At 42.7% G+C, this 27,946-nt stretch overlaps 1 pseudogene; it reads right to left on the minus strand.

Moving 5' to 3' along the window:
• Positions 1–26,836, minus strand: LOC110255288 (vomeronasal type-2 receptor 116-like; annotated as a pseudogene).
• Positions 26,837–27,946: the final 1,110 nt, after the last annotated feature.

Consider the following 27,946-nt stretch of genomic DNA (forward strand, 5'->3'; position numbering starts at 1 on the left):
CTAAGCCACCAGAGTGACAAGGCTGGATTCCAAAGCTGCTGCACTACAAGAGCACTCTTGACTTTTACATACAGAGAACAGATCAGTGACTGCCAGAGTTGTCCCTGGGGGTGAGGGCAATGGGTGAAGGTAATTACAAGGCAAAAACCTCCAGCTGCAAGGTCAATGAGTTTGAAGCATTTAATGTATGGCATGGCAACCATAGTTAATAATAGAGAACTGTATATTCAAAAGTTGCTAAGAGAATGGATTTCAGAAGTTCTTACAGTAAGAAAAATGTTGTAAATATGTGAGGTGAATTAAACTTATTGTGGTAATCATGGTGGATTATACAACACAGCAAATTATGTTCTATACTTGGAATGATACAATGTTGTGTGTCATTTCTATCTATTAAAACAAGAAAACTAAATCTCACTCCTTAATCAAAACGAACCGCTGTTAACACAATTAGATGCCACCACATGCTTATCGAGATGAATTTTCTTAAAAAAGCCGAGAGGAGCAAGTGTGGGTAGGGATGTGGAGAAACTGCAAAGCTTCTGCACTGTTGGTGGGAATGTAAAATGGTGCGGCCATTAGAGCAGACACTTTGGTGGTTCCTCAAAAACTTAAAAAGAGAATTATCCTGTGATCCAGAAATTCCACTTCTGGGTATGTGCCCAAAAGAATTTAAAGCAGGACTTCAAAGACATATTTGTACAGGTTTGTTCATAGCAGCATAATTCACAAGAGCCTAAAAGTGGAAGCAACTCAAGTGCCCATTGATGAATTAATGGATAAACAAAAGGTGGTTCATATATGTACAAAGGAATATCATTCAGCCTGAAAAGGGAAGAAAATTCTGACACATGTGACATGTGGATGAACCTGATGGACATTATTCCAAGTGAAATAAACTATTCATCAAAAGACAGAGAGTTTATGATTCTACTTCTATGAGGTACCTCAAGGAATTCATAGAGAAAGAAAGTAGAATGATGGAGGCAGGGGATGGGGAGGTGTGTCATGTTTACAGTTTTATTTTGAGATGATGAAAAGAGTTCTGGGATTTGTTTGCACTATCTTGCGAATATACTTACTACTGCTCTGTACACTTTAAAATGGTTAAGATGGGAATTTTATGTATATTTTATCACAACTTAAATAATTATGTAAAAACAATGTGCATTGAAGAAAGGGCACCCGCGTCATTAATGAGGTACTTATTTCCATTAAAAAGATGTGATCAAAAACCACAAATATATACCTTAGTGAAAAAAAATAAGGAGTATTTCCACCAATCCAAGAACAAAAAGCTCACAGTTACGACTACTATTAAGCAGAGTGTCAAAGGCTCTCATCAACGCAACTGGAATGAAATAAGTATCTAGAGTAGAAAAAACCTTGTATTATTATCCACGTCTTAGAATCCTAAGAATCCTAGGATCTTTCAAATCAACTTACAATTAATAGGAGTCCACTAGTAAGCTCAAAAAAGAACAAATTATACATTACTTAACAACCAAAATAACTAGAGATGACTCATTAATATAATAAATATAATAAAGCATTAATAAATAAAATGAAAAGGCTAGGATAAATGGAGAGTTAACATGCATTCCTGAGTGGGAAACTTTACCACAAAGAAGTCAGTCCTTCTTCAAATTCATCTATGAAATCAAAACAATTCCAACCCAAATACTATACTGTGTATTATGGAACTTGCCAAGACCTTTCAAAAATTTAAGAGGAAATAATTATGAGTAAACAAACTAACTGCAAAACAGCAATACCAAAATATAGCTGTTATCAGCTGTCAGGACATGCTATGAAATCTAGGAAGTGAAAAGAAAAGGGTATTCATTCAAGAAAAGAATCAGTGAAAGAAGAGTTAGTGCAGAACAGAGATTTATATCCAGGGATGTAATGAACATGACCAGGGCATTCCAAATCAAGGGGGAAAATGATGCCAGAACAGACAGGTACCCATGGCAAGGTGTGGGGAGACAACTCTTCAGGGTTTTCTTTAATTTTCAAGCTTTCTAATTGTCTTAGGTAACATACACATGCACCTCCTAGAATATTTATTTTCCCCCAGAGTTGGTTTTTACCCCTTAGTTTAGTCAGGGTATTCCTCTCTGACTTGAGGAGAATATGGCAGCACCTGGGAACAAAGATGGACGCCAGTAACCCAGCACTGGGATCCAAGATGCAAAAGACCTCCACCACCACCGAGACCTTCCCTTTGGAGCTATTGTACAAAGGGAGGAATGCGATCCAAACACTACAGAACAACAGCATGCAGGATGTCAGCCACCTGGCTTCTTTGAAAGTGTTGGGCAGCTTCCTGGTCAGGAAAGCCAAGGAGAAGCTCAAGAGAGCCAAGGAAACCCAGTATCCTAAGGAAAGATACAACATCATGGCAGAGCCCTTGTTGCACATGACAGTCGGGGAGGGGCGGGGGCAGGCTCCGAATGTGCATCTATGTCCATGAAAGGGGGAGAGGTCCCCAACCAGACTGCACAGAAAGTCCCTTGAATCAAGAAGCAGATGGCAATGAGGGCACTGGGGGCCCCTGAGAGCAACCACTGCTGCATCGTTCTCCCTGGGGTTGTGACCTTGAAAGCCAGGACCACAGTGATGGTTCTAGCCAAAGTGGTGGAAACGGCCATGGTGAAGATGACCCCAAAGGGCATTTGCTGGAGGATGCAGGTGGCAGTGTTGGGACGGCCAAAGAAGAGGAAGGAGCAGAGGCAGCACAGGATGAGGGAGATGAGCAGGATGTAGCTGAGAGCCCGGTTATTAGCTTTGACTATGGGGGTGTCCCTCTGCTTCACAAAGACCCCAAGAGCCCCAGCTGTGAGCACAGGCAGACCAAGGGCTGTGCAGGCCAGGACCATCCCCAGAGGATCTCCACAGGCCAGGAAGGTCACCACCTTTGAGAGGCAATGGTCTTGGTCACTATTAGGGTACTGATCCTCTGCACACCTCACACATTGCTTCATATCTGGCAAGAAAAGCAACGTGCCATTACCGTGGGTTCAGTGATTCTCATGAGCTCTTCACATACTCACATTTACCCAGATGACTCTAATTCAACAGCAAAAATGGAACAGCACAGAGAGAAAAATTCCAAGGTCATGATGTCCAGGTTCGCTTGGTCTATCAAAGACCAAGGAGCCCTAACATCTGTTTTATTGATGTTCATCTGCCAGAGAACAAGTTTTTTTTTTCTTTGAAATTGTGGGAGAGAGGACAAGATGGCAGAGGAGTAGGGGGACACGCTCGCCCTCTCCCACAAACACAACAAAAAAAGCACATCTACAGAATAAATGACTCGCACAGAACAGCAACCAATCGCTGGCAGAGGAACCTAAACTCCAATAACGGCAAGAAGTTTGTGACATTATTGGGCAGAACGGGAGAAAAGTGGAGAGTGAGAGAAGGTGAATCCGAGCGGGACGGGGGCTCCCGAAAGGGAACTGCGGAGGAGAAAGGGATCCCGCACCCTGGAAAGTCACCTACCGGGCGAAAGATCAAACGAACCGGAGGAATCTCCAGATGCAGAGAAGAGTGTAGCAGTAAGTTGGAGTACGGAAAAGCCGATCAAGAACCCAACAGACCATCTGAACTACGGGCACAGTCACCAAAAATTGAGACGCTTGGGTGGGGGCTGGGCACCGAATCCTCGGCTCCAGAGGTTAGTCCCCGGGCTGGGGGGGCGGGGCAGAGCGGAAACTGCTTGGGAGGTCTAGAAACCATTTGACAGGGCAGAGACTGCCTGGGAGACTAGAAAACAAAGCTGTCGCAGAGGAAGGGAACAATACTCTAGGAGCGGGGAAGTGGAAAGCCGCATCAGAGGGAACCTGGGAGAAGAGCCTGGTCTGCGCCCATGCTGGGGAGGGGAGAGAAGAAGGGGTGGGTCCCCATAGAATACCCCCCGCGCCACAGCAAGCTTACAGGCCTGCTAGCTAGCTGAAAGCTGTGCTTCCCAGTGCATCCCCTCCCCCGACCCCCGCCACCCACTATGCTCTCACCGGACCTGGGGCTGCCTGCCATCCAGGAGGGCTGGCTTCAACAATTGCCTGAAGCCTACCACCACAGGGGCTGTCCCTGCACAAGCCTGCTTGCCCTTTGGAGGGGCTACACTTCTGCAGAGCAGCACCAAACACCACCAGCCCCCGAGAAAAGGCCTGTAGCCCAGAAAAGCTAGAACAAGCCTAGCCAGGCTGTGAATAGATCGACCTAATTCTCGGACGGTTTTTCTGAGTCGGGTTGCCCCGGGGAGGAGCCTCTTGGGTTTCCAACGGCCCTGCTACCTGCCCAAGCCCCCAGGCGATGCTCTAGTGGACCAGCTGCATAGGACTGCCAGCTCCAGGCAGGACCCCCTGCAGCCCAGAAAAGCTGCAACAAGCCTGGCCAAGTCGGGAAAAGATCTCAGACGGTTTTTCTGAGTCGGGTTGCCCCGGGGAGGAGCCTCTTGGGTCTCCAATGGCCCTGCTACCCGCCCAAGCCCCCAGGGGATGCCCCACACCCGTGAAATAACTGCTCAGAACCACCAGCCCCCTGGAGGACCCCCTGCCCCCCAGAAAAGCTGCAACAAGCTCAGCCAGACTGTGAAAAGATCCGCCTACATTCTCAGGCTATCCTTCTGAGTTGGGCTGCCCTAGGGAAGAGCCTCTCAGGTTCTCAGTGACCCAGATAGCTGCTCCAGCCCCCAGGGGGTGCTGCACTCCTGAGGAGCAGCTGCCCAACACCGCCAACCCCCTGCAAGAACCCCACAGCCTAAAAACACCAGAGCAAGCTCTGCATGACCAAGTGAAATCTGCTACCATCGCGGTGTAGACCTCCCAGTCCTGTCTGCCCTCAGGAAGTCCTCCTTTGCTTCAAAGAAACACTGTTAGCCCCATCAACACTCCAGAAAAGCCACACTGCCTCAAAAAAGATTGACCAACAACGCCAGCCCTCAGGAAATATTCCACGGCAGTGACAAGGCAAACACTGCCCGATCACGGAGAGTACAACTCCCTCAGGAGAAAGAAAACAACAAGCAAGATGAAGAAGCTGAGGAACCACCCCCAGTCAAACCAACAGGAGAACTCACCTAAAACAGTCAACAATGAAACAGATCTCGGCAGTCTGACAGACCTGGAGTTCAAAAGAGAAATAGTGAAAATACTGAAGGAATTAAGAGAAGATATGAACAGTAATGCAGATACCCTCAGAAAGGAACTAGAAAATATAAGGAGGAGCCAAGAAAAACTAGAACATTCATTTGCAGAGATGCAAACTGAACTAGGGGCAGTAAAAACCAGAATGAATAATGCAGAAGAACGAATCAGTGATATGGAAGATAGAATAGTGGAAATCACTCAATCCGGTCAACAGACAGAAAACCGAATCAAAAAACTGGAAAGCAATATAAGAGACCTATGGGATAATATAAAGCGGGCCAATCTACGCATAATAGGGATTCCAGAAGGAGTAGAAAAAGATAACGGGATGGAAAATATATTTGAAGAAATTATCGCTGGAAACTTCCCAAGTCTAAAGGATACTGGATTCAAGATACAAGAAGCACAGAGGGCCCCAAACAAACTGAACCCAAACAGACCCACACCAAGACACATCATAATAAAAATGGCAAAAGTTAGTGATAAAGAGAGGATCCTAAAGGCAGCAAGAGAAAACCAGAATGTTACCTACAAGGGAACCCCCATAAGAATATCAGCTGATTTCTCTACAGAAACACTACAGGCCAGGAGGGAATGGCAAGAGATATTTAAAGTGCTCAAAGGAAAAAATATGCAACCTAGAATACTCTATCCAGCAAGAATATCATTTAAAATAGAAGGGGAAATAAAAATTTTTCCCAACAAACAAAAACTTAAAGAATACAGCAACACAAAACCCAGGTTAAAGGAAATATTGAAAGGGCTTCTCTAAACCAAAAAGAAAGGAAGGAAAGGGAAGAAAAAAGAAAAGAAAAAAAAAAAAAAAGAAGAAGAAGAAGAGGAAGAACTAGGACTGAGGAAACCGCAATCAGAGAGCAGTCACTCAAATAAGCCAGCATACAGATTTAATCATGAACATGCTTCAAACAAAATAAAATTAAAAAGAAAAAAATAAAAAAGAGTCATCAAAACCATAAAATGTGGGCAAGGGATGTCAGGAGGTAAATAACCCTTTTTGTGTGTTTGTATGTCTCTCTTCTTAATTTTAATATAGTAATGAAGTGTTTGAACTTACAGGACCATCAGGCTAAAACACACATTTATGGGAAGGGGTTAGCATACTGAAAAAACAGGCAACCACAAGCCAAAACCAAATATTGCATTTGCAAAAAATGAAAAAAAAATACACTCAAGCAGATAATAACAGGAGACCATCCAACAAAAAAAAAAAAAAAAAAAAAGGAAGAATGGAGAACCATAGAATCAACTGGAACCCGAGGTTCAAATGGCAATAAATAATCATCTATCAATTATCACCCTAAATGTCAATGGACTGAATGCCCCAATCAAAAGACACAGAATGGCTGAGTGGATAAAAAGGCAAAAACCTTCAATATGCTGCCTACAAGAAACTCACCTTAGGACAAAAGATACATATAGATTGAAAGTGAAAGGGTGGGGAAAAATATTTCACCCCAATAGACATGACAGAAAAGCAGGAGTCGCAACGCTCATATCAGACAAAATAGACTTTAAAACAAAAGACATAAAGAAAGACAAAGAAGGACACTATTTAATGCTTAAGGGATCCATCCAAGGAGAGGATGTTACTATCGTCAACATATATGCCCCAAATATAGGAGCACCCAGATACATACAACAAATATTAACAGACATAAAGGGAGATATTGATGAGAATACAATCATAGTAGGAGACCTAAATACCCCCCTCACATCAATGGACAGATCCTCTAGACAGAAAACCAATAAAGCAACAGAGATCCTAAAGGAAACAATAGAAAAGTTAGACTTCATTGATATCTTCAGGACACTACATCCAAAAAAAGCAGAATACACATTCTTCTCAAATGCTCATGGAACATTCTCAAGAATCGACCACATATTGGGACACAAAGCGAATCTCAATAAATTTAGGAGCGTAGACATTATCTCAAGTATCTTCTCTGACCACAATGCCATGAAATTAGAAATCAACCATGGGAAAAGCAAAGAGAAAAAACCTACTCCATGGAGACTAAACAACATGCTACTAAAAAACCAATGGGTCAATGAGGAAATCAAGAAGGAAATTAAAAACTACCTTGAAACAAATGTTAATGAAGACACAACCTCTCAAAATCTATGGGATGCTGTGAAAGCAGTGCTCAGAGGGAAATTTATAGCAATCCAGGCCTTTCTCAAAAAAGAAGAAAGATCCCAAATTGACAACTTAACCCTCCACCTAAACAAATTAGAAAAAGAAAAACAAAAAAGTCCTAAAGTCAGCAGAAGGAAGGAAATTATAAAGATCAAAGAAGAAATCAATAAAATAGAGACTCAAAAAACAATAGAGAAAATTAATAAAACCAAGATCTGGTTCTTTGAAAAGGTGAACAAAATTGACAAACCCCTGGCCAGACTCACTAAAAAGAGGAGAGAAAGAACCCAAATCACCAAAATTATAAATGAAAAAGGAGAAATCACAACGGATACAGCAGAAATACAAAAAACCATAAGAGAATACTATGAACAACTGTATGGCAACAAGTTTGACAATCTGGAAGAAATGGACAATTTTCTAGAATCTTACAGCCTGCCAAAACTGAATCAAGCAGAAACAGACCAACTGAACAGACCGATCACTAGAAATGAAATTGAAGAGGTCATAAAATCACTCCCTACAAATAAAAGTCCAGGACCAGATGGCTTCACAGGTGAATTTTACCAAACATATAAAGAGGAATTGGTGCCCATCCTCCTTAAACTCTTTCAAAAGGTTGAAGAAGAAGGAATACTCCCAAAGACATTCTATGAGGCCACCATCACCATCATTCCAAAACCAGACAGAGAAAATAATTGAGGCTTAAAAGGCTGATGTAAGGCACCTGAGATCATGGAGGTGGTGCGAGCAGGGCTGGGATGTAGATTCAGGACTGAGGCGCTGAATGAGGCCAAGGCAAATAGGTCACCCAAAGGGGTGAAATTGAAGCTGGATTCTCTTTCAGGCACCAGACCTGCCCCTGCCTGACCCCAGGCGCCTCTGTGAAGGTGTATGTCCTGCCCCTCACCTCCCTTACTGAAGTCCTAGCCCTACTCACTGTAGTCTGATTTGAAAGCCTATGCTCATTCTCTCATGCAACATTTTGCTAGTTTTCATGTTCATCTCAACCTTTTCTCTTGAAAAGCTCTCATTCCCTTAGAATATCAGGATTCAGAGACATTTCTGTATTGTGATACACTTTCTCCAGAGGATTTTATCAAGATTTAATTTCAGAACTATATCATGAAAAGGGAAACCATACACCAATCTCATTTACAAAATACTATTAATAAAATCAGAATAACCTTTGGAATAAGGTAATCATGTTCATTAAAGAAAGACTGCATCGCAGTCAATTAGGGCTTTTAAAATATTTTCAAACCAACAAATTTGAAGGAACATTCAATTTAGAGTTGGAGAATGGAGTCCAAAATAGTCCAAATACTGGCAAGATGTTTATATTCAATTATACGAAGCAAAAGCAAACAATACAATTCATAAGCTTTCCTCTTTAGGACAAATTATGGGATGGGTCACAGTGAGTGAAAATTACCTGGTTCCTGAAGGCTTCACGGAATTCTCAGGTCCTGTCTGGACCGCATGGCCTTTTGGTGAGCAGCCCTTTGAGGTCCTTCATGACTACAAAGACCTTAAGGGAAACCTCCCTTCAGCTCAACACGCCCCTGTGTCCTCACACCTGTGAACCTCACACACACGTTCTCTTCTTCCTGGGACATCACTTCCTCCCTTTCCCACACGATTAATTGTAAACAACTGTCTCTACACTGGCCTTGACTCATCTCCCCTGAGTAGCATTCCTTGCCTGTGTAAGGCTTATTGACTCCATAGCTCCCCAACTTGCCCTATTTTTTATGTCTATAATCTCATTTTACACTTTATTTCCCTTTTCTTTACATTCTGCTGATCTCATTAGGCTGGGGATGTTCAAGTACAGTGCGGTTTATTTACAAGAGAATAAGATTTGGAGTTAGAAGTACTCAAATTTGGGCTCTTCCACTTCCTAGGGGTCTGATCTTATTAATTTGTTAAGAAATTATTCAATACCTGGAAACAAGGCAAGAGGATGACAAGTGCTTTTGGTGGCATACCCCAGCATCATTTACCAAGCCAACTCAAGGCTTAGGTATTTCTCCAGCAAAAGGTTTCTCTTTGACTTTGGGATTTACCATTTCATTAGGGCTCAAACACTGTGAAGTTGAAGTTTGATCTATAGATCTGATGAACCAGTAGAAAGATAATTCCAAAGTTTATGGTTTTATCGTAGCTCATAGGCATTTTCTATCTGACCTATCAATTGTGTTCTAACATGGTTCTCTTCATGTCCTATTGTCAAAAGTGCTTTTACTGGCGTTTCTGTTGTGGCTCAGTTCTAGCAAACCTGACTAGTATCCATGAGGATGCAGGTTTTATCCCTGGTCTTGCTCAGTGGGTTAATGATCCTGTGTCGCTATGAGCTGAAGTGTAGGTGGCAGGTGTGGCTTGGATCCTGTGTTGCTGTGGATGTAGTGTAGGTTGGCAGCTGCAACTCCAATTCGACCCCTAGCATGGGGCACTCCATATGCTGCAGGGGGGACCCTAATAGCAAAAAAAAGCCTTTATTGATGAACAATATAAACCCATTTTGCCACAAGCCTTGGAACAAATTATATAAATGCTAATGTATTTGTCCCATAAAAATCTTTGATACATGTTTATTCCATATTTTGGGGAGTCATGGTTTACCTTTTAAAAAATATTCTCATGGTAAAATGGTCATGTTGATAACATCTGCTGACACAGATTTTTTTAATGGAAAAAAGCAGGTATGCAGGTATGTATCTATAACTCACTCTCCCAATCAATGCTAATTGCAGATCACATTACATCCTTGGACATGGGCTGTGCATCTAACTGACAATATATATCTCTTGCAGGCATACATTGTTGCATACAAAGACAGTTATTCATTTGGCTAAATTCTCAACAATGAGATGAGACAAAAGAGCCACGCTTTTACCTTCCAATTTGCTTTTTTTTTCAGCCACAATAGATTTTTTCAAGTCCTCAAAGGGTGGTAGAAACATACCATTTTAATTATTTTCTCCAAGGAAATCTTCCTCCCTTCATTCAGCTAATAACATGCTTATGTCTTTGACAACTCAGTAATAAACTTGCATCCTTTGTGGAAATTTTTCTGAAACCCAAAGTCATGTCAACTACTCCCCACATCTCTGTATTAGGCCCCCGTTCCTCATGGTCACTCCCCCATCTACCTCCCGTCCTGCCTCTGACCTAGCGGAGCTCAGGGAGGGGTGAGCAACCAGGAAACCAGAATGTGTCCTCAGGCCATTGTACATGCTGGCCCCCAGCAGGAATACACAAGGCTCTCCCACCTGTGAAACCACACAAGTGATTTCTGGACACTTCCTTGAGTTATGAGTGGTGCCAGGCCCTGGAGAAAGGAAGCTGCATAAGATACAATGTTTAGTGTGACTGGGGTGTGCTTGAGAGAAACACAAGAAAACCAAGCTACTAACACTAACACATATTACCTTGTACAGTCACAACAAACATAGGTCTATTTGGGATGATCTTTAGAAAATATGGTCTTGAGAAGGTCATGCTAAGGGTCCCAAAATGAGTAAGAATAAAACAAAGAAAGAAACATTCTTTCCTAAGGAGGATTACTAGCTTGAAGAGTGAAATTACTGAGTAAATGAAAGAAGACCTTGGATACTACTGTTCTATTCTAGGTCCTTCCCATTTGCAGGGACAAATAGGCATAGAGTGGAGTGGGTGAGGAGGAGAGTCCGCAGATCAGTACCCGTGGCAATGGACACATCCTTCTCTGGGGAGCACATGCAGTCAAAGCAGCAGGCAGCCTTTCCCCACTGGGGAGCTTGCCTCCATCCAGGGCCACAGCTCCTGCTGCACACACAGTGAGGAGTCTCAAGAAATCCGAGGCAAGTCTTGTTAAAACCTGCACACATGATCTAGTCCTGGGTCCCCAGAATGTTCCAGGGACAACCAACAAGTGTGATTTTTAAAAAAGCAGCCCATCCATTTCCTGGCCTGGATGCTTTTCTCTCCTGCATGAAGCTAACTCTACCGAATGTTAAAGACTTGATTAGATGTATTTTCCCCCCATGTGTCAGGTACTAGGAGAGGACAACTATTCAAGGTGGAGGGAGCTGAGACCATTAATCGCGTTGGAAGTGGGAGTCTGTGCTACTTCTATTGAGCACGCAGAGATCACCAAGGGCTCATGGCCAGGATGTTCTAAAGAGCTATGTATCATCAATAAACCCAATGGCCTGCTCCATCAACTCTTCATGTATGGAAACATCTGGACCACCTGGAGCCTGGGGGGAAAATTGTCCTACTTTCACCTGAAGCCAAGTCCATCAGGACAGTTCCAAAAGTTGAGAATATCATATTCTTTCCCAGGGATTCTAAGCTGATCCAAAAATACCCAATCCCCAGCACTGTTGTTAAACTGGATGCTCTTCAGAAGAGGGTGGAGCTGGAAGGATGTAATAGAGTGGAAGACAGAATTCTCAAGGGGATACAGGTGATCTGTTAGCTGCAGGACTTCGCAAAGATTTTCATTCTTCTTCAACTTTAAATTTAAAAGCAGTTACTTCATTAAAAATCAAATGAGGTAATACCTATGAAAGTAATTTAAACTACAATTACAGCATGTATATATATATGATACACATATTTAAATATTATGTAACATAATTATCTGTGTGTGTATATATACATAAATAAATTAATGAGATATGATATTTAAATCAGCTAGTATAGTATTAAACTCAAGCTGGGCACTTTGTTGTCAGACATTCATTGAGGAGGTACCTGAGAACATGAGAACCAAAAAAAATCTAGGTACAAAATTCAGAAAATATTGACCACAGAGTCACATTCAGCCCCACCTAGCTGTCCTTAGTAATCTCTTCAAAGTTCACTTTACTCACCCTCCTGCACTTTTGGTGGTAATGCAAGCTGGTACAGCCACTATGGAGAACAGTATGCAGGTACCGTAGAAATCTATACATAGAACTACCATATGACCCCTCAATCCCACTCTTGGGCATCTATCCAGACAAAACTTTCCTTAAAAAAGACACATGCACCTGCATGATCTTTGCAGCCTATTTACAATAGCCAAGACATGGAAACAACCCAAATGTCCACTGATAGATGATCAGATTAGGAAGATGTGGTATATATACACAGCCATAAAAAACAATGACATAATGCCATTTGCAGCAACATGGAGGGAACCAGAGACTCTCATACTGAGGGAAATCCGTCAGAAAAAGACAAATACCATATGATATCACTTATAATTGGAATCTAATATCTAGCACAAATGAACATCTCCACAGAAAAGAAAATCATGGACTTGGAGAATGGATTTGTGGCTGCCTGCGGGGAGAGGGAGGGAGTGGGAGGGATTGGGATCTTGGGGTTAACGGATGCAAACTATTGCCTTTGGAATGGATTAACAATGAGATCCTGTGGTGTAGCACTGAGAACTATGTCTAGATACTTCAAATGGAGCATGACAGTGGGAGAAAAAAATATGTATACTTGCATGTGTAACTGGCTCCCCATACTGTACAGTGGGGAAAAAAATTGTGTTGGGGAAATAACAATAAAAAGAAGGCATAAGAGAAAATAAAAGAAAAATAAATTAATTACTTAATTAAATGTAGGAAAAAATAAGGAAGCCCCAATCTCTAATGCCTCTGAAAACACTAGTGAAAGAGAACCTAATAGGACAAAACCCTCTCAGGCTATGGCTTCCTCACTCTGAGCTGGCACCTAGGCAAAGAGGCTAGGGACCATGCCTAATGCAATAGTAACAAGTGTGGATATTTCACCAAGGAAGGTGATAGTTAGACAAAATGAGGTATCTGCATATATGACAGAGACTTCCTCCACAGGGATACTGTCCGTGAGCATCCTCAGCATTAACAGATGTTGGGCTCTGTAGGAGAACATTTTCTGTAGCCTCTTAGCACTGCCCTCTGGACAGGGGCTGCAGTTCTGAGGATGCCACACATCCACACTGCTAGAACCGCCAGGGCAGGATGCGGGAGGGCAGAGGGTGACTGGGATCCCCATTCTCACCTGTGTCCTGGCCAAGAAGCAAGAGAAGAGGCATGGGGAGAGTTCTAATATGAGGTACCAAGGGAGGTGTGAGGGGCCAGAAGGGAAGAAGGGCTGAAGGAAGAACGATGGATTTCTGCCTCCACCTTGAAAGGAAAATCAGTCCATGGAAGGAGAATAAGTGAGAGGAGGATGAACAGTGGACACAGGCAGAAGGGGGAACGTGAACTCAGAGCACATTTGTTTCACTACCTGAAGCTTCAAGAGAGATCCTTCCTCACAATCACAGAAAATGAAACTATGGAAACTTGAAAGAGGAAAGAGAAGGAAAGGAAAAACACTTCACTGGAAAAGATACCCATCTCTGCCAGGATGGTGTTGAAACATTCCAAAAATATTCTGGATCTTGAAAAAGTGAATAAAGTGAGGAAAAGCCACCAATGATCACATCTCCCTCCCTGCAGACACTGGGCTTCATTTTGGATAAGCAGCAGGGATCGTGTGAGCTGCACACAGACAGTGGAAAGAAAGTGCAGGATCAGAAAGCACCACATCAGAGAGATCATCGCGGAAACATCTCTGCAATGGACAACCCTCCTTCTTAGTCTGTGGTTAGGGAACAGGCAGAGCTGGGGGGAAGCCTGGGAAACAGAAGCCAAGGCTAAACCCCCCACTGTTCTGAGGAAATGCATTGGCAGGGGTGTCTTGGCCCATATGTAAGGCCAGGGTGAACACAAGGGCACCAAGTCTACATACACGTCTCAAGGTCATAGGGGACACTGTCAAGGCCCCTGTTGTCATCAGAGACACAGCGTCCCCTCCCATCAGCTGTAGGGCCTGGGGACCTCCTCTGTCTGGAGGCTGCACATCTGAGGCCTGGCTCAAGAGACAAACACCTGAAAAAATACATGTTTATGTCACCTACTCCAGCCCTGGTCCCTGTAATTTCATCAGAGCCCCTAGAGAGCATCTCCTAGGACTACCTCCTCTCCTTCTTTTTTTTTCTTCTTGTTTTTTTTGAAGTGTGATTTTAAGAGTTTATTTCCACAAATTATCATTATTCCATACACAAGTGATCAATTTTTATTTTGAGCCCTGGAAATATGAAGTCATAGACATGTCAAGTTAGAAAACTACCACAAAGGACCATCCTTTCTGACACAAAGAGTCCTTTCATTGTGTCCAATGGCCAAGTCCACACAGTGATGGGTAGAGATTTCATGTCAGTGTTGGTGCTCATCTAAGGCAGTCCTCATTTCAAGCTCCCCAAATGCCAGGATAGAGGGGCCAGTGGGGCTCTGCAGCCCTCTCATACTCAGGGCCCACAGCATCCTGACTGCACCCTCCAAGGCCTCCAAAAACCCCTTATCTTCCCTGTACTTTATGGTCACAGGCAAGAAGGATCACTCAACTTTATATTTGTCTTTTGCCTTTTTAGGGCCACATCCACTGCATATGGAAGTGCCCAGGCTAGGGGTTGAATCAGAGCTGTAGCTGCCAGACTTTGCCACAGCTGCACAGAATCCAGTTGTCCAGTTGACCTATAGCACACCTCACAGCAACACTGGATTCTTAATCCACTGAGCAAGGCCAGGGATTGAACCTGATACTGGTCAGGTTCATTAAACCACTTAGCCATGACAGGAACACCAAAGACCATAAAACTTTACCTTTGGACATGGCTGAAGTCAGCTGAGTGTCATTCAACCTGACAAAGGATGAAAATTCTGAGACAACTGCAACTGCATGAAATGCCCCCAAAGATTCACAAAGCAAAACTCTCCTCAGATTCCTGACTCCCAATTTAAAGATACGGCACTCCCAAACCTATGAGATCAGCAAAAGCCATTCTAAGAGGAATATTTATAGCAATACAAGCCTACCCCAGCCCAATTTCACTGATGAACATCGATGCAAAAATCCTCAACAAAATACTAGCAAACCGCATCCAACAATACATTAAAAGGATTGTACATCATGATCAAGTGGGATTTATCCCAGGGATGCACGGGTTCTTCAATATCCACAAATCCATCAGTGTGATACACCACGTTAACAAACTGAAGGATAAAAACCATAGGCTTCACAGGCTACAGGTGTGAAAGGCTACTTTCTTTGACCATAGAAAACCAGACACTATCTGTGCAGGCTACTGGTGGCTGGGCACCTCTTGTATGGGCTAAGAGCAGGGAGCTAAGTACAGCATGGTGCCTTTTGTGTAGTCTACAGGCAGCGGGGACAAAACACCATAGCTGTCATCTCAGAAACCAGAGGGAGGCATGGCCTGCCACCACTAGGGGTCTGTGAACAGGCTCCACGTGCAGCCCCAGTCACCTCAGAGGTTGGCAATAAAGGCCCTGAAACAAAGCACCACCTGTTGTTGCACTCACTACCCTGGGAATACGCCCAACCTGCAGATTCCACTGCCAAATGGTCCAGGCAGCACCCACACATGCTTCATCACTGTCCCTTCCCAGGGACCTGCCACCAGGAGCAGCCTGTGTAGCACCTCCTGTGTGGGCTAAGCAGGACAGGGTGCTTCTTGTGTGGTCTATAGCTGGTGGGGGCAAACCACCACAGTTATCACTGACTCCAGAGGTGGACATGGCCCACCACCACTAGAGGTCCATCAACAGGCACCACTTACAGCCCTAATCACCTCAGAGGGCACCACAGAGGAGGGCATTGCAACCGAATGCCACCAGTTGTTGCTCTCACTCCTCTGGAAACCCACACACCTTGCAACCACCACTGTCAAATGTTCTGGGCACCATCTCAATTGGCCTGAGCCTCATTACCGCTTCCCAGAGCCCTGCAGCTAGGAGTAGCCTGTGCCACCTTCCTGCAGGTCCTTGCTACTGTCAAGAGCCCAGCAACCAGGCACTCACTACTAGCCCTACCCTTTGCCTCATTCTCCCTGCACACACACTCAGCACCCTGGGGATAACAGCCTCTTCACACTGAAGAAACAGACAGCAAATATCCCAACTGCAAAGCCAAAAATAAAGAGTAACCCCCTATAAAATACAGAGGGGCACTCTTGCATAGAAATAGCCCTCCAAGACTACAGCTTGGTTTCCATAACCTCACAGAAAAAGAAAAAAAAAAAAACAAGCAAAATGAAGAAGCTCAAAAACCATTCCCAGTTAAAAGAACAGCCAAATTCACCTGAAGCAGTAAACAATGAAACACACCCCTGCAGTCTAATAGCCTCTGAGTTCAAAGGGGAGATGGTGAAAATACTGAAGGAATTCAGGGTGAATATGAAGGAATAAGAACGGATATAGGCAGTGATGCAGATTACTTTAGAAAGGGACTGGAAAATATAAGGAGAAGCCAAGATAAACTAGAAAATTCCTTGGCAAAGACACAAACTGAGAGCTAAAGGCACTGAAGGGCAGAATGAATAATGCAGAGGAGCTATTTAGTGACTTGGAAGGTAGAATAATGGAAATCACCCCATCAGGACAGCAGACAGAAAACCAAATGAAAAAAAACATGAGAGCAATATAAGAGATCTATGGGATAATATAAAGTGGGCCAATCTATGCATAATAGGGATTCCAGAAGGAGAAGGAACAAAAAGGGGATCAAAAATATATTTGAAGAAGTTATGGCTGAAAACTTTGCAAATCTAACGAAAACAGACATCAATCTACAAGAAGCACAGAAGGTCCCAAACAAGTTGAACCCAAACAGACCCACACCAAGACCTATTATAACAAAAATGGCAAAAGTGAAAGAGAGGATTCTAAAGGCAGCAAGAGCTACACAAAGAATTCATTATAAGGGAACCCCCATAAGGCTATCAGCTGATTTCTCTACAGAAACACTACAGGCCAGAAGAGAGGGGCAAGATATATTCAGAATTCTAAAAGAAAAAAAATTGCATCCTAGAATACTCTATCCAGCAAGAATATCATTTGAAATAGAAGGAGGAATAAAGAATTTCTCCAACAAACAAAATCCCAAAGAGTACAACAATACTAAGGAAGATGTGGTGTATATATACACAATGGAATACTACTCGGCCATAAAAAAGAACCAAATAATGCCATTTGCAGCAACATGGATGGTACTAGGGACTCTCATACTGAGTGAAGTGAGTCAGAAAGACAAAGATGAATACCATAGGATATCACTTATAACTGGAATCTAATATCCAGTACAAATGAAACTTTCCACAGAAAAGAGAATCATGGACTTGGAGAATAGATTTGTGGCTGCCTGGGGGGAGAGGGAGGGAGTGGGAGGGATCGGGAGCTTGGGGTTATCAGATACAACTTGGAATGGATTTACAAGGAGATCCTGCTGAGTAGCATCAACAACTATGTCTAGATACTTATATTGCAACAGAACAAATGGTGGGAAAAAATGCATACATGTAAGAGTAACTTGGTCCCCGTGCTGTACAGCGGGAAAAAAAATTAAAATTAAAAAAAAAGAAAAAATGCTGGCGTTGATCATTTTGGACACTAAAATCATTAAAAGAGAAGCTAAATAGAATTGTCACATGTAGTCCATAGTGCATTTGTAGGTGTTCTTCTGTAACTTGTTTGGATCTAGGCAACGTTTATACTTTGTATCATTTAATAATAAATAAAGTTAAGAAACTCAAAAAAAAAAACCCACAAGGAACAGAAAAACATGAAGATGTTAAAAAGGACTTCAAAATCATGGAACATGGGGAAAGAAAGTAAGAAAATCTAGACTCTTCTATTTAAGAATGTTTTTGAGCCAATATGACTATCAGGCTAAAGCAAGCAGTTATGCAGGAAGGGGTTAACATGCTTACAAAACAGGGTAACCACAAATCAAAACCAAACATTACATTCACAAACACTGAAAAGTACACAAGAATAAAATAAATGGAAATCATCCAACTACAAAAAGAAAGGAACAAAGAAGAAACATAGAAGCAACTGGAAAACAAGGTTTAACATGGCAATAAATGCATATTTATCAACAATGACTTAAATGTCAATGGACTGAATGCTCCAATCAAAAGACACAGAGTGGCAGACTGCATGAAAAAGCAAGAGCCTACAATATGCTGTCTACAAGAGACTCACCTTAGGTCAAAGTACAGATATAGATTGAAAGTGAGGGGACAGAGTTCCCGTCGTGACCCAGTGGTTAACGAATCTAAGAACCATGCGGTTGCAGAATCGATCCCTGCCCTTGCTCAGTGGGTTAACGATCCGGCGTTGCCGTGACCTGTGGTCTAGGTTGCAGACACGGCTCGGATCCCGTGTTGCTGTGGCTCTGCTGCAGGCCAGCAGCTACAGCTCTGACTAGACCCCTAGCCTGGGAACCTCCATGTGCCACAGGAGTGGCCCAAGAAATGGCAAAAAGACAAAAAAAAAAGAAAGAAAGAAAGAAAGTGAGGGGATGGGAAAAGATATTTCATGCCAATGGAATATAAAAAAAAGCAGGAGATTGCATACTTTAATCAGACAAAATAGATGTTTTTATTACTCAATGAATTTATTACATTTATAGTCGTACCATGATCATCACAATCCAAAATCCTACAAAATAGACGGTAAAAGGAAGGCTATCCAAAAAGACAAAGAAGGACATAATTTAATGATAAAAGGATCCATTCAAGAAGAGGATAGTACAATCATTAACATACAAGCCCCTGATACAGGAGCACCCAGATACACACAGCAAATACTAACAGACATAAAAGGAGAAATTGACAGGAGTACAGTACTAGTAGGAGACTTTAACACCCCACTCACAGCAAGGGACAGATCCTCCAGGAAGAAAATCAGTAAGGCAAGAGAGATCCTAAATGACAACAGAAAACTTAGACTTGGCATTTTCAGGATCGTACATCCAAAAAAGTCAGAATATGCACTCTTTTCACATGCACATGGAACATTCTCAAGGACTGACCACATACTGGGGCACAAAACGAACCTCAACAAATTAAGAAATTATTTGGAAATTATTGCAAGTGTCTTCTCTGACCACAATGACATGAAACTAGAAATCAACCACAGGAAAAGAAATGAGAAAAAACTGAATTAATGGAGACTAAACAACATGCTACTAAAAAACCAATGGGTCAGTGAGGAAATCAAAAATGAAATTTAAAAATTCCTCAAGACAAATGATCATGAAGACAGGACAATGATCATGAAGAGTCAAAATCTATGGGATGTCAAACAAGCAGTGCTCAGAGGGAAGTTCATAGCAATACAGGCCTTCCTCAAAAAAGAAGACAAATCTCAAATCAACAACTTAACCCACCACCTAAAGCAAGTAGTAAAAGAATGAACGAAACCTAAAGTCAGCAAAAGGACAGAAATCATAAAGATCAGAGAGGAAAGCAATAAAATAGAGATTCAAAAAACAAAACCATAGGCCCATATCTTTGATGAATATAGACTCTTGAAATTGAATATAGACTCTATAAATTCTCAACAAAATTTTAGCCAACCGAAACCAACAACATATCAAAAATATCATGCACCACGACCAAGTGGGATTCATCCCAGGTTCACATGCATGGTTCAACATACAGAATTCAATCAATGGCATACACCACATTAACGAAAGAAAGGTCAAAAACCACATGATCACCTCAAGAGATGCAGAAAAAAAGCATTTGACAAAGTTCAACATCCATTCATGATAGAAATTTTACCAAAGTGGGTCTAGAAGGAACATACCTTAATATAATAAAAGCCATTTATGACAGACTCACAGAAAATATACTATTCAATGGAGAAAACTGAACGCCTTCCTACTAACATCTGGAACAAGACAAGGATGCCCACTCTTACCACTTCTATTCAACATAGTATTGGAAGTCCTAGCCACAGCCATCAGACAAACAACAGAAACAAATGGTATTCAAGTTGGAAGAAAAGAGGGAAAATTGTCACTGTATGCGGATGACATGATACTCCATGGAGAAAACCCTAAGGACTCCCTGCAAAAACTCCTTGAACTGATCAACAAATTCAGCAAAGTAGCAAGCTACAAGATTAATATTCAGAAGTCAGCTGCATTTCTGTATACTAGTAATGAAAGATTAGGAAAGGAATATGAAAATACAATACCTATTGAAATGGATTACCGAGGAATAAACTAGACCAAGGAGGTGAAAGAACTATAAAACATTAATCAAGGAAAATCAAGAGGATTCAAAGAGATGGAAAGATAGTCCATGCTCCTGGGTTGGAAAAATTGATATTGTAAAGATGGTCATACTACCCAAAGCAATCTACAGATTTAATGCAATCCCTACCAAATGACGCATAACATTTTTCACAACAAACAATCCGAAAACTTGTATGGAACCATAAAAGACCCAGAATTGCCAAAGCAATGCTGAGGAACAAAAACCAAGCAGAAGCCATAACTCTCCCAGACTTCGGGCAATATGACAAAGCCACAGTCAATCAAGACAGTGTAGTGCTGGTACCAAAACAGACACGCAGACCAAAGGAACAGAGTGGAGAACCCAGAAACAAACCCAGACACCTACAGTCATTTAATCTTCAGCAAAGGAGGCAAGAATATAAAATGGGAAAAAGACAGGCTTTTCAGCAAGTGGTGCTGGCAAAACTGAACAGCTGCACGTAAATCAATGAAACTAGAACACACCCTCACGCCATGCAGAAAAGTAAACTCGAAATGGCTTAAAGACTTAAACATAAGACAAGATTCCATCAAACTCCTGGAAGAGAACACAAGCAAAACATTCTCTGACATCAATCTTACAAATGTTTTCTTAGGTCAGTCGTCAAAGGCAACAGAAATAAAATAAAAAATAAACCAATTGGATGTAATCAAACTGACCAGTTTGCACAGCAAAGGAAACTACATTAAAAAAAAGACAACTTATGGAATGGAAGAAAATAGTTTCAAATGATGCAACTGACAAGGACTTTATCTCTAAAACACACAAACAACGTTTACAATTCAACAGCAAAAAATCAAATAAGCCCAATTGAAAGAGGGCAAAAGACCGGAATAGACATTCCTCCAGAGACTGTATACAGATGGCCAACGAGCACATTTAAAAAATGCTCAACATCACTGATTATTAGAGAAATACACATCAAAACCACTATGAGTTACCATCTCACACCAATCAGAATGGCCATCATTAATAAATCCACATAAACTAATGCTGGAGATGGTGTGGAGAAAAGGTGGGGGACGCTTTCGGTGGGAATGTAAATTGGTACAACCACTATGGAAAACAGCATAGAGGTGCATCAGAAAACTATAGAAATACCATATGACGCAGCAAGACCACTCTTGGGCAAATATCCAGACAAAACTTTCCTTAAAAAAGACACATGCGCCCACATGATCATTGCTGCACTATTTGCAATAGCCAAGACATGGAAACAACCTAAATATCCATAGACAGATGAATGGATTAAGATGTGGTACATATACACAATGGAATACTACTCAACCACAAGAAAGGAACATAATAATGCCATTTGCAGCAACAAAGATGGAACTAGAGATTCTCACACTAAGTGAAGTAAGTCAGAAAGAGAAAGACAAACACCATACGCTATCACTCATATCTGGAATCTAACATATGGCACAAAGGAACCTTTCCACGGAAGAGGAACTCATGAACTTGGAGAACAGGCTTATGGTTGCCAAGGGGGAGGTGGAGGGAGTTGGATGGACTGGGAATCTGGGGTTAATAGATGCAAACTATAGCCTTTGGAATGGATAAGCAATGATACGCTCCTGTATAGCACTGGGAACTATATCTAGTCACTTGTGATGGAGCATGATCGAGCATAATATCAGAAAAAGAATGTATACGTGTGTGTGTGTGTGTGTGTGACGGGGGGGGGGGGGACTGGGTCACTTTGCTGTATGATGGAAAATTGACCAAACACTGTAGACCAACTATAATAAAAAAAAAATCATTATACAAATAAATAAAAATAAACATCATGTTTAAAAAATAAATCCAGTTCAAATCTTGTACTGTGAATTATGGAACTTGCCAAGGCCGTTCAAACAGACAGGTCTAAGAACAAACAGAAAATAACTGGAAAAGAGCAATACTGAAGAACAAGAAATGGTGTTGGGAAAACTGGACTCAGCTACACGTAAAAGAATGGAATTAGAACTTTCACTACCACCAGACACACAAATAAACTCAAAGTGGATGAAAGACCTAAATGTAAAACCAGATGCTATAAAACTCCTAGAGGAAACATCGGCAGAACACTCTTTGACATAAACTGCAGCAATATCCTTCGTGATCCATCTCCTACAGCAAAGGGAAGAAAAGCAAAAACAAAGCAAACTGGGACCTAGTGAAACTTCAAAGCTTTTGCACAGGAAAGGAAACCATAAGGGAAACAACAAGGTAACCTGCAAAATGGGAGAAAACATTTGCAAATGATGCAAACGACAGAGGATTAATCTCCAGAATATACAAACAGCTCATACAGCTCAATATTAAAATACCCAACAATCCAACCAAAAAATGGTCAGAAGAGCTAAATAAATAAATCTGTAATTTCTCTCAAGAAGTATACAGGAGTTCCCATTACGGTTCAGTGGGTTAGGAACCCCACGAGTATCCACGAGGATGTGGGTTCCATCCCTGGCCTCACTCAGTGGCTTAAGGATCTGGCATTGCCTTGAGCTGTGGCATAGGCTGCAGACACAGCCTGGATCCCACGATGCTGTGGCTGTGGTGTATGCTGGCAGCTTCAGCTCTGACTCAACCCCTAACCTGGGAACATGCAAATGTTGCAGATGCAATCCTAAAAAACAAAACAAAACAAAAAAAGAAAAAGGACAAGGAAGACATACAGATGGCTCGTAGGCATATGAAAAGGTGCTCAACATCCCTAATTTTGAGAGAAAGGCAAATTAAATCCACAATAAGGTATCACTTCACACAGGTCCGAAAAGACATCATCAAAAAGTCTACAAATACTACATACTACAGAGGAGGCAGAGAAAAGGAACCCTCCTACACTATTGGTGGCAATGTAAGTTGCTTCAGCCTCTGTGGAGAACAGTATGGAGGTTCCTTAAAAAACTGAAAAATAGAGCTACCATATGGTCCTGCAGTCCTGCTCCTGGGCACGTATCTGGAGAAAACCCTAAAAATCAAAGAGACACGTACCCAAACATTCACTGCGGCACTGTTTACAAATCCCAAGACATGGAAGCAACCCAAATGTGGGTCAGCAGATCAATAGATAAAGAAGATGTGGTGTATTTCAACAATGGAAACTTAGCCATAAAATTATGAAATAATGCCATTTGCAGGAACATTAATGGACCCAGAAATTATCAGACTAAGTGAAATATGCCAAAGACACATATCATATGCTATCACTTATATGTGGAAGCATAATAAACATCATACAAATAAACATACACAAAATAGAAATAGAGACACAGACACAGAAAACAGAGTAATAGTTGCCAAAGGGGTAAGATGGTGCAAAAGAATAAATTAAGAATTGGGGATTTACATATGCACCCTACCATATATAAAATAGATAATCAACAAGGACCTACTGCATAGTACAGGGAACCCTTCTCAGTATTTTATAAGAACACTTCCCATTGTGGCACAGTGGAGGCGAATATGAGTAGGGACCATGAGGTTGTGCTTTCAATCCCTGGCCTTGCTCAGTGGGTTAAGGATCTGGCATTGCCGCAAGCTGTGTTGTAGGTTGCAGACCTGACTCGGATCTGGTGTTGCTGTGGCTGCGGTGAAGGCTGGAAACTACAGCTCTGATTGGACCCCTAGCCTGGGAACCCCCATATGCCACAGGTATGGCCCTAAAAAGACAAAAGTCCAAAAAAAAAAGAATCTAGGGGGGAAAATATGCTATATATATATATGCCATTGAATCACGTTGTTGTATACCTGAAACATAACATTGTATATCACTACACTTCATAAAGAAATTAATTCTTTTTTAAAGTGAGGAATAAATGAAAAAAAGAAAAACAAGCTAGGGCCTCCAGAAGTGCTTCTCTCCACAGTTCAGTCCCCCTTGGAGAAGATATCCCCATGTGATCTTCTGAGCCACACTCCTCAAAATCTCTCACTCCCCTGAGACTACACTCAAACTTCAAGCAAAGCCCTTGGGGACACTTACTCATGCACACAGCAAGTCTAATGGGCATCTCGAGGCATGGTTTCCAGAAGAGATTCGGGAAGTGTCCTTTGGGTGGGAATTCCTGATGCCATATATTTAGTGTCCTCAACTGCCTTGGTTGACCTGGGTCCCCTGGGCTGGGGGCTTTTATATCTCTCATGGATGATTCCTCTCTTCCCTCAGGATTGGCTCAGCTCAGGCCCAGTCTGTCCTCATTCGAGCCCCTTTATTCTTCCTGAGGAAACATTTGTGCTGTCGAGAAGGTGCTTATTCGGAAACCATCAGTGCTAGAACCCAAATTCTTATTTTACCAAGTGGGAAAGGAGGAGTGAAACTAAGAAGAATGTTCCCTCAAGTGACAGACAGAGCAGAAAATCCCTAACAGATTCTCTTTTGATTCTGGACTCATGAGGATTCAGCAGGGATTAAATGGAGCTTCTTAACCAGGGAGCATTAATGTAAAGGGTTCTGGCCCAAGCTCTCATCACTATTGTGGACGGAGAAGCACCGCGATCTGTCATTAGAGGCAGAGGAGGCATAGGCAGGATTCAAAGGCCCTCCAGTTAGAGGCTAAAGAAGTTCAGTGAGTTAATCTGTCCTGAGGCATGCTGAGGGAGTGCAAACTCTGAACCTGCACACAAGAGCATGCCAGAATTCCATGCCCGGTTACTCCTGGTGATGCTGTCAGGACAGAACGAGTGGAAACAGTGGTGACTGGGTGGGACCCTCTGCTTCTCCACAGTAAATGGAGATTCCCAGGGTGAGGAAGGACGTCTGGTGAGCCCTCAGAAAAGCCCTGTTTGGACGTTCAGTAGCCAGGGTGTGAGGCAGTGGGGCTCTGTCCTGCCCTCTCTCTTCACGTCTATGCTTGTTCTCCCCACAAGCCTCTGTGGAGGAAGTTCCAGGTAAGGCACTGTTGGGGCTTGGGCCATTCCAGAGCCTTTTATTAGGGATGAAGGCAACCTCTGACATGGTCAGCTTACTCCTCTACCTCAGGTCAGGAGTGATGTCAGGTTGTTCCTTGATGAGAGCTGCCTGAGGAGACAGAGCAAAAATTCCCTTGAATGGGACTTGAACAGGAAGGCTGCCTGTTGGAGGAAGGGAGGTAGGACTCAGGTGATGGATCAATGTACGCTATGGACATTTCCAGAGAAAGATGGAGACTAGTGAGAGAAGTGTGTGTGTTGAGGGAAGGATACAGGTGCTCGAGTAAAGGGAAATGTGTGGGGTCTTTCCTGGGCTGCAGTGAACAGAGGAAGTGTGGGGAATGTGGGCTCTTCATCCACGGGGAGCTGAGTGTGAAATGACCGTGTGAGGTGACAGCCCAGAGGATGACCTGGGCTGCTTACATGTGGAGCAAGGTAGGGATCATGCCTGCTCTCTTACTGGTCAAATGATACTTCTAAACATACTCTCACTGGTGAGCTCTTCACTCTAAAATATAAGTTCTCTGGATGCATGATCATCTAGAAAGATATTTTCGAGAAAAACAGAAAGAAGGATAGGGTGGATGTTTGGGGATCGATTTAGATCATTGTTTTAAGGTCTAGTGCCCCCACACAGATCAAGCTCTCATTCTGATCCGTGTTCATGGGAGAATGTGATAAAGGGCTGACTGGCTGAGTAAATGTTACACTTCAAGTTTTATTTTCCTGGCCCACAAGTTGAAGGCTCACCCATATACACAGGGCACCTACCTCATTTGCTCTCAAGTAAATACTATGGCTGCTTTATCATGTGTTAACCTTTCTCCCACAAACATCTCTATCAGCTGCACTTAATCTCCAAAAAAAAGGCAACATCAAGTTTCCTTCCCAGTAACCTGATACAATTATTCCATGTTCAACCAAAAAACACGTCACATGCTTCCAAAAAGAACATTAAAAAAAAACCAACCCTCTTCCCATAAAAAAGGTGAAGCTTGTTTCAATCCTGATTCCCCTGTCATAGCCAATAACTTCAATGCTCAGCTATGCAGTTAACCATGTTCATATATCTTATGTTAGACAAGGGGGGACTAAGCAGAAAAAACTGGAAATATTTGGTAAATATATTTATACACAAAGTACTCATATATAAATAAGATGTGCCTATGACTGTATCTGGCTTGTTTCTCTGGCTGCTCACATGGTCATGGCTGGTGTTTCTATCTACCTTCTCTCACTGTCTATTCCATATTCCCATGGTCTGGAGTTGGTCATGGTTACTTGACCATGATTAGGGTGGGGAGGGACCCTAACTGTCATTCCTAGAGGATCTGGGCCATTGGCCGGCATGTCTGAATGGCACCTTTTTAATCCTTCATTGATGTTCACCGCAGCACATTTGAGTAGAGCATGCAGCCTGAAGCTCTCCTGCACTCCAGGTCTGCTCGTCCTCATCCCCATGGTGCAGGAGCAACTCAGTTTCCCCTTGTGAGACAGGATCTACCACAGCAATTAGCATAGTAACTTGCTTGGCTTGTTGAGTCAGAGATATGTGGAGCCCAGACTGGCAAGGTCTCAGCTCTCAGTGAGTGAAATCGTGCTGCCTGAGGAAAGAAACACTTTCCTTGTAACTGAGCCCTATAAGCCAGAGCATAAAGGTGTGGAAGCAAAATTTTAACTGGTGAACCATAGTTAGACATTACAGGGAGAGAACTTGCTGCCATTGCCACTTCTTGATTCCTGATCCCGTGAACCCTTGCGACAGGAGAAACAGCACATAAATGGAGCTAGAAACACTGAGGAGAGACCACATCCCCAGCAATGTGGGGTTTTGCCAAATATCTGCTGCTGTAACTGAGTCCTCAGAAGGCAGCCCCATTGCTCTACAAGCCACTAGTTTCAGGGTGAGGGAGCATATGGTAAGGCCAGTGGATTCCTTGGGCAAGGGGCCCATCCCCACACTTGATGTGCTATGAAAGGAGCCCCTTAGACAGAAGCTGCTTCGTGTACAGCACGATGCTAAATAGAGCTTCCTGTATATCCACAGGGGGTTGAGTGGCAGCATAGTTCTAGGGAAGGGAGGCAAGTCCATCTCCAGAGTGTCCAATCCAGTCAGAATAAAGTAATTTCCCTGCCTTAATGGCAGCCATCAATATAATGCATCTACCACCCAGTATCTGGCTGATTCTGCTGGGGATGGTGCCACAGCAGGGATCTGTGTTGGTCTCTGGGCTTGGCAGATGGGGCCCCAGCAGTGGCTGAGTGTAGACTGAGTGGACATCCATGGTCAATGGAAGGTTCTGGGCCCACATAGAGCCTCCACCCATGCTGCCTGGTCACTGTGTTTGTGAGTCTATCAGCATCAACAGGAGTGACTGAGAAAGCGAGCACTTGATGTCCACAGATGGGTCAACACTTGGAAAGGGTGACTCATTCCATGGACAATAGTCAAGAGTAATTTCTTCCCTGTTTTCCTAACACTGCGTACATATGCTTGGTTGTATGCTGGATAGTTCTAGTAGGCAGAAGGATGACTTTGCAGTGTTCACCGAGGGATCACGTGTGTTTTAA

This window comes from Sus scrofa, chromosome 3, assembly GCF_054392235.1.
Source record: "Sus scrofa isolate SSC_HxYL_T2T_F1_AM1 chromosome 3, Sscrofa_HxYL_maternal_Yorkshire_Landrace_v2.0, whole genome shotgun sequence".
In the NCBI taxonomy this organism is placed as follows: Eukaryota; Metazoa; Chordata; class Mammalia; order Artiodactyla; family Suidae; genus Sus; species Sus scrofa.